This window comes from Bidens hawaiensis, unplaced genomic scaffold (genome assembly GCF_021521415.1).
Source record: "Bidens hawaiensis isolate Kalapana, Puna unplaced genomic scaffold, B.hawaiensis_p1.1 tig00013897_1, whole genome shotgun sequence".
NCBI classification, from domain to species: domain Eukaryota; kingdom Viridiplantae; phylum Streptophyta; class Magnoliopsida; order Asterales; family Asteraceae; genus Bidens; species Bidens hawaiensis.
Genome location: NW_027492190.1, coordinates 283,906 through 291,954, shown reverse-complemented (window position 1 = coordinate 291,954; position 8,049 = coordinate 283,906). Strand labels below are relative to the sequence as shown.

Genomic DNA, 8,049 nt, shown 5'->3' with positions numbered 1-8,049 from the left:
AGACTTCTTTAAAACAACTCATGATCCAGGTTGACACTTTTTTTACGACAACTCATTTATATTGGAACCATTTATTACTCGAAACTCGTTTTGACCCGAACCCATTCTGACCCGCCCGACCCAGGCTGCTGGTCTCACATTGGCAGCTATATTATTTGAAAGCCATCGAACACTAATACCAGTAATTGATGTCAACATATGGCTATTATTTCCAACAAAAAAACAAATAGAACAATCTTTATAAGTCAATAACCAAACTATGTAAGAGTTAAAATATGCATAAATCTATATTTTACTGCTTTTAACTGTTCTTTCTTCCTCTTGTTGTTTCAAAATTTTTCTCCTCTAGATTTAACATAACAACTGTTAAACAATTAGAGAAAATAGTAGTGAAACTATATAAGTGGTGAAATGAGTAAAATGGGTTATTTCAATATTAATGATAAAATGGATCATGACAAAATACGAGCATATTATAGAATAAATATAATTACCTTTATATTATCACCAGTCACACTTAAAAGTTAATTGAATTAAAGGAACAGCAACAACAACTCCCGATAGTGAAGCTCATCAGCTGGAATTCCTAAAAGAGCATGTTTAAATGACCTCCACCCTATCATCTGCTGCATATGAAGGTAGTATTAGTGTAACAATTTATGAGTTAAAAAATAACGAATAAATAAGAAGTAAAAAATATTGATACTATTACTAAATAAAACGCACCTGGTTTTGATCAATAACAACAAAATAATAATTAGAGCTGACATCAGCCATCCCCAATGTGAACTTTATGCGTAAAAATATGTTTTTTCTAGTCCGGTAATTAAATCAAGAGGAACATTTGCTTTATTTGCTACTTCCCATGTTAACAATAGACATCTAATTTAACAAAAAAGAGAAACCAAAACTTAGCAAGACTACCAAGTACTTACAATATAATTATATAAAAACCAAACCCGACCCATTTTGACCAAGAGAACATACACTGCTACAGGCTAACTGTGGGTTTTCAAGCTTGTCCATCGTAACTCCCAACTTCTATAGTTTTTTTCTTATTCTGCCCTCCATAAACAAATTTTGTAATATATAAATATAACTTTTATATGTATCTAAATAATATGCATTATGAAACCTCTTTACATACTTATGTAAATAGATGAGTGCCATCATTCAGAATAACTACTAATGTAATACACATGAGTGCATTGATCAACCAATGTCATGCCTTCATCTTTTGAGATTTAGAACTTTTAATATAATGATCCGATTGCAATTTAGAAAATATTTTAATGATTTTCTTCCAAAAATTATTAAATATGTATCCTTAAAAACACATACCATGACATGAGTTGGAGCTTAAAAAGATGAATTTTAAAAGACATAGAAGCTAGGGAATGCTAATTACCGTCGTCTTCTTTGACAACACCGTCATGCCCATTTGAAGAATATGGATCTAGAGCAACATTAGGAAAAACTGGTTATGTTCTATAAAATTTAGAAAACAGTCAAAACCAAAGTAATCCATAAATTCAAATTCATTAGTTAGTTTTATTGTCAACCTAAAGACTAAAGCTAGGGTTATAATATGTTCAACAAACATGATTCGATGATATTTACCGATCAATTTTCTTGAAACTTTGCAGCCCTTAAAAAAAATTGATTCGGCCGGGAAGGATCAAGCTGTTAGTGAAACACTCAAAACTGTATGCATAGAGTTATTTATCCTTAATCAAAATCACAACACGTTGATATGTGATTATACCAATCAAAATCACACCATACACCAATTGAAGATTAGATGTTGTTGAACATACCTAGTGAATCTGCAGCAATTGATTAAATATGGTATATGAGTATACCTAGATTCAATTCGTATAACTAGGTATATGAGTATACCTAGTTTAGTATACCTAGACTCTAGAGCTTGCAATATGCTTTAGGAATCTTTGGGCCGGCCAGGTGTTTGTTACTCAGTTTTTATTGTGTTGACTTTTTTCTAATAAAATTGCCGAGAAAAATGAAGTAATCAAATAAATACTTTTGGGATTATTTGATACCCTTTTAATATAAATTGGTTAGGGTAAAGCATATTCAGTTCACTAAAAAAACATCTTAATGATTCATAAAACCTCTAAATACTTATTAGATACATTTTATAAATATACTAAGAGGCTACCTTTGACAAACCACCTCAAACATTTATCATTTTTCTATATCAACCATTTGTTGTTTCTCTTAATGTGTCTTTTTTCTATTATTATTGAAAAAAATCAAAATATTAAAAAGTAAATCCAGTTCCAGCACTTCATGGAACACTTAATATTAATATTGGTTTCATGAAATGTTTTAAAAATCAATATTTTATTTATACTGGATTGGATTAAAAAATTGTATAACCGGCTGAACCGAGTTGTATCGGGAGGTTCAACAATGTTGTATAGTTTACCTTATAATTTCATATAAATACAACTTTAATTAAAAAAAAATACATGATTTCATAATAAAATATCATTCAAAATTTAATTCATGTTCAAAAAACAATACAAAAACACTTAATTTTCAAACAAATGTCTTTTAAAATAAAGGCGCGCAATAGATTTATGCTATCGGAGTGTTGCATGCGTTGAGTTCACGATCGCTTAAAATATTAAATTCACTCTCATCGTCATCCTTATCAACAAGAGTATAAGTACTTTCATTTCCAATAACCATAAATATGAAGATTTAGTTACATGTAATATTTAAAAAATAAAATAAAAAAGGGGGCCTGAAACATAAAAAATCCGATAGGCTTTTAAACCGGTTTACCGGTATGGCATAAACCAGTTTTCTATGAAAACTGGCTGGTTTGATGTTCCATAAAACCGCTCAAATATACAGAGTACAGAATACCGGGTTGCCCACCGAAATCCGAATCAACCAGTTGAACTTGCCGGTTTAAACCAGTTTTTAAAACATTGGTTTCATGTTGAAAGTAAATCCAAACTTCCCTCGGTATAAATATATATGAGAAACGGATGTTATGAATGTTTATAAATGAAGCTCATGGATATTGATTGTTGATTGAAGGACTATCAGTTACATGTGAAAAGGAATCTTATGAGTCAATTTAGCAAAATTATTATTTTTTTCCCATTGATGATCTCACATGACAATGGGGTGGCATTTTCAAAGTCAACTTTGATTTTATTCAAAGAAACTCATCATATTTCATCTATAACATTGTTGTTTCTAAAACAAAATGTTGCTTGGGTAACTGATAAGGTATCATTTCAAGCCAATCATATTATGGACTGAGCCAAAATGATAAACATTATGTATTTTGATATGAAAAAGCTAGTTGCATGCTTGTTCAACACAAGTAAAACTTACCGATCCATGTAATTATCCAGCTAATCGTATCTCGAACTAAGCCTACTTAACAGGGTATGACATGCGACAAGATATCTCTCGTCGCTATAGTGACATATATGGTACAAAAAAGTATCAACTCTTAACCCTATAAATCTTTTCATATAGGAGAACAATAATTATTCTCTTTTTATTCTATTTAAGGCATATTGCTCAATATCTGGAATTTTTTTAATTTTATTTTAAACAGTTAAATGTTGTACACTAAGGATTTTTTATCCCATGACCTTCACACCCATACCATTTTACCACCCAATCAAAGTAAGAATAACCATATCTAGAAATACTAGTGTGACATATTTTCACATTAGAGTTTAATCACGAGATCTAATTATTTATGACTAGACTAATTAATCGCGTGCTTCTTTATCCGAGGTCAAGACATTGTGACTCTAAATGCATATATATTTTGATAAGAAGCTTTTGGGAGCTCTAAATAAAAAGCTATTATTGGGGGTAACGGTTAAACAGTGAGAAAAGTTATATAATTGTATATAATTTAGACAATGGTGCTGCTAAATGTACCCCCTTTTGCTCTAGTTTTACTAAACATACCCCGTCCCTTCAAGTATTTAACAAACATCTTATTTTCCTTTTTATAATTTGTAATTTGTATCTCATATTATTTGTTGATCTTAATATGTTTCATATCTTTTACAAAATAAACCCGAAACCTTAAACCCTAAACCCTCAACTCTCAACCCTAAACCCAAACTCGAACCCTAAACCCGAACCATAAACCCAAAACCCGAAACCCGAAAACATAAAAAGAAAGCGCAACATTGTAAGAAAATAATCTGAAATCCTTAATTTTGTGCTAATTTGTTAATTATATAATTTTAAGGGATAATATGAAAGTTGGTTTTTCCAGTGAGTGGGTATGACAAACAAGTGAGCAACAGGGATGCACGTTTAGTCTGACCCGTTAGACAACAAATTTAAATACAACTAAAAAGTTAAATAAATAACCAATTATTGGGGTAACGGTTAAATGGTGGTATAAAATAAAAAAAAGTGGACGACGGTGAGAAAAGTCAAACTATCAAACACTTGTGCTTCTCCTTCATCAACAGCCGGCGACTCACCACACTCATGTGTATCCATCCATGAATAAAATCGACAACATGGATTAATTATTAATTATTATTTTCTATCATGTCATTACTTTTTTTATGTAGATTGTACTACAAACTATATTGTTTTTAACAACTTTTATAATATAAAGTTATTCGCTTTACTAAAAAGATACCCATATAGTGATGATATGCTTGATTTATAAGTCTTAGATTTACATATTAAAATGTTGGTCAATGATTAAATATTTTAACTAAATCTGACGTTTAATCAATCATTTTTTACAAAAGTTAACGATCTTCTCTCATTCATATAAAATTCCATAACATATATAAGTATACTATTATAATCATTGTTAAGATAGAATAATTTTATAACTTACAAATCATTAAAAAAAACAAAACAAAACCAGTGGCGGATCTAAAATTAAAATTCAGGGAAAACCTATATTTTTTTAAGCTAAAAGCATCCTAATTTTGAAAACAATTTATAGTTAATGGATCAATCTTTTTTAAAACTTAAAAATTGATGCAAATAATAGTTGACGCGGTGGTGGTCATTTTACAAATGTATGAGCTTCCCATACCGGGGCATGCCCGACATTGCCAGTGTATACCCCTTCGTTATGGTGGTGCAACTTGACTCGTATCAACTTTGCCGTAAATCTATCAACTTGACACCAAAGGTACAATGAATATTTATGATTTTATGAAGCCAATCCAAAGGCAAAGGTTAATTATTTTGAACGTTGAAGTAACAGACAATCTCAACATTAAAAAAACCAAACACAATAATTTAACGATTGGAGTCATGGGAGTTCGTGGAAGTCCATGTGAGTTCCCATGCCGACTTCATATATCCAAGTCTCCTTCCCACGTGTTTTAGACCCCATCTTCATTAACACTAGCGTGTATATATAGTTATATCATATACACATCTCAAAATACATACACACATTTGAGAATATATATACGCAAAGCATTGGAAGAGAGGGTTGTCAATTTGTCATAGCCCGCAAGAAGCTCATCCGTATCGTCGCCATGGACAAGTATGAGGTGGTGAAGGATCTTGGAGCGGGTAATTTTGGTGTTGCAAGGCTCATGAGACATAAAGAGACTAAAGAACTCGTTGCCATGAAGTACATCATGCGCGGTTCTAAGGTATGCGTGTGGATTTTAATATTTTGTAAGCGAATGTTTATTATTAAGTTGTTTTGAATTTTTGGTGTTTATGTATAAAAATTGTGATGTAGATTGATGAAAATGTGGCAAGAGAAATTATCAACCATAGATCCCTTCGGCATCCTAATATTATTCGTTTCAAGGAGCTATGTACGTTCTTTTATGTAACGAGTAGTGATGGATCTAAGAATTTTTTTTACCGATGTTATTTTTGTAAAACACAAATTGAGCTCAATATGTTTGCAATTACTTCTAAATTTAATTTCCTAATTGAAATTCATATAGTTCATTGTTGGTTAACGGTTAGTTTATTTGAATATGCATAAAGGTCGTTTTGACACCAACACATCTAGCAATAGTGATGGAGTATGCTGCCGGGGAGAGCTCTTTGATCGTATTTGCACTGCAGGTCGATTTAGCGAAGATGAGGTAAGCCTTTCTTATTTCGAAAACATGATATTTTACAAGTTTAAACCGAGATATATTAAATTACTTATTTTTATAGAGAAATTTCACATACCCCTTGAAACGTGTAACATATTATATTTCCCTGAAAGGCTGAAACATATACGTAGTATTTTTTGAATGATAATTTAGAATACTTGCAAAATGTTGTATTCACATAAGACAAACTTTTGCACATATGTGCTCTTAATGAATGATTTACAAAATTTTGTATTTTTATAAGAAACTGTCTATACTTTCATGTTTATATTTATAAAATATTTAATTTGATAGGCAAGGTATTTCTTCCAACAATTGATCTCTGGGGTCTCCTTCTGTCATTCCATGGTACATTAAAGTTTATATATTAAAGTTTGATAACTAACAACATTAAAGTGTCATGAGTTTAAGAATTCGATGTTATTACATGCAGCAAATATGTCATAGAGATTTGAAGCGGAAAATACACTTTTGGACGGGAGTCGAGCACCTCGCCTCAAAATATGCAATTTCGGTTATTCAAAGGTTCTTTTCCTATTTTGTTGACTGTAATCATTTAGAGACGTCAAACGTGTCATGTTAGTTAAACATGTCTGATTTACTCAAACATAAACACGAACATGTTTAATAAATGGGTTTGAACTTACGATACATATCTAACATGATTATACATAACTAATGCAATAACACGAATGCATATATATGTTACAGTCGTCGCTTTTACATTCAAGACCAAAATCAACGGTTGGCACTCCGGCTTATATTGCTCCAGAGGTTCTTTCTCGTCGAGAGTATGATGGCAAGGTACAAAATAGCCAAATTTATATATTCATTCGAATTTTACTTATTAATATTTAATTATTTATATATATTTTGTAGTTGGCTGATGTGTGGTCATGTGGTGTAACACTATATGTTATGCTCGTGGGCGCATACCCTTTTGAAGATCCGTCTGACCCCAAAAATTTCAGAAAAACCATCACTGTAAGTGTAACATTCAATTCCACTAGTGCTGACGTGTCACATTTACAGATATCATAAATAAAAACTCATCAACTATTTTTGATTTATTTAAATCACAATCCCAAATTCAAGGGGTGTTTTGACCCATTATCTGACTCGAACCACCAGTTAACAACTTGCTCTTTGTCTTGCAGCGTATTATGTCGATACAGTACAAGATCCCAAACTATGTTCACATATCTCAGGAATGCAAACAGCTTCTCTTACGCATATTTGTCGCAAATCCTTTACGGGTCAGTAACAAAAACAAAAAAAATAAAATTTTGTAAAACTTAATAAAAGAAATATTAGCTTTGTGCTTAAAGTTTTATTTCATTATGATGAACAGAGGATTACAATTAAGGAAATCAAGAATCATCCATGGTTCTTGAAGAATTTACCAAAAGAGCTCAAGGAATCGAATCAAACCAACTATTATCAACGAGACAACCCGAGTTTTTCGGTACAAAGTGTGGATGATATCATGAAGATTGTAGCCGAGGCGAGAAATCCTCCACCGACGTCAAAATCTGTCGGGTATTTTGGGTGGGGAGCAGAGGAGGAGGATGACAAGGAGGAAGAGGTTGACGAAGAAGATGTAGAAGAAGAAGAGGATGAATATGAAAAGAGGGTGAAAGAGGTTCATGCTAGTGGTGAATTTAATGTTGTTTGAGCAGATTATTGATATGTTGTATTGTATTATGAATTTTTATTTTAATCCTAGTTTTTATTCTTTTGTATGATATTAATGAAGTAATAAACTATGATGATTAATAACCAAACATACATCAGCTTTAATCATACAATTTAGATGCTCAAAGTAGATATACCTGCTGTGAACTAGATGAGAGTGAGCCGAAAAACCGATTATGTTTAACAATCTAATTACATGTTGATCACCTTTAAAACATCCACTTTCAAAATCAGGTGGTAC

General features: G+C 31.5%; 1 pseudogene across 1 annotated transcript; it reads left to right on the top strand.

The window, feature by feature from the left end:
- The first annotated feature begins 5,474 nt into the window (after positions 1-5,474).
- On the top strand, positions 5,475-7,811 carry LOC143545313 (serine/threonine-protein kinase SRK2G-like; annotated as a pseudogene). Its single transcript, XR_013137405.1, has 9 exons — positions 5,475-5,648; positions 5,741-5,833; positions 5,998-6,098; positions 6,408-6,461; positions 6,547-6,638; positions 6,825-6,917; positions 6,993-7,097; positions 7,271-7,369; positions 7,465-7,811. The product of XR_013137405.1 is annotated as a serine/threonine-protein kinase SRK2G-like (transcript).
- The last annotated feature ends 238 nt before the right edge of the window (positions 7,812-8,049 follow it).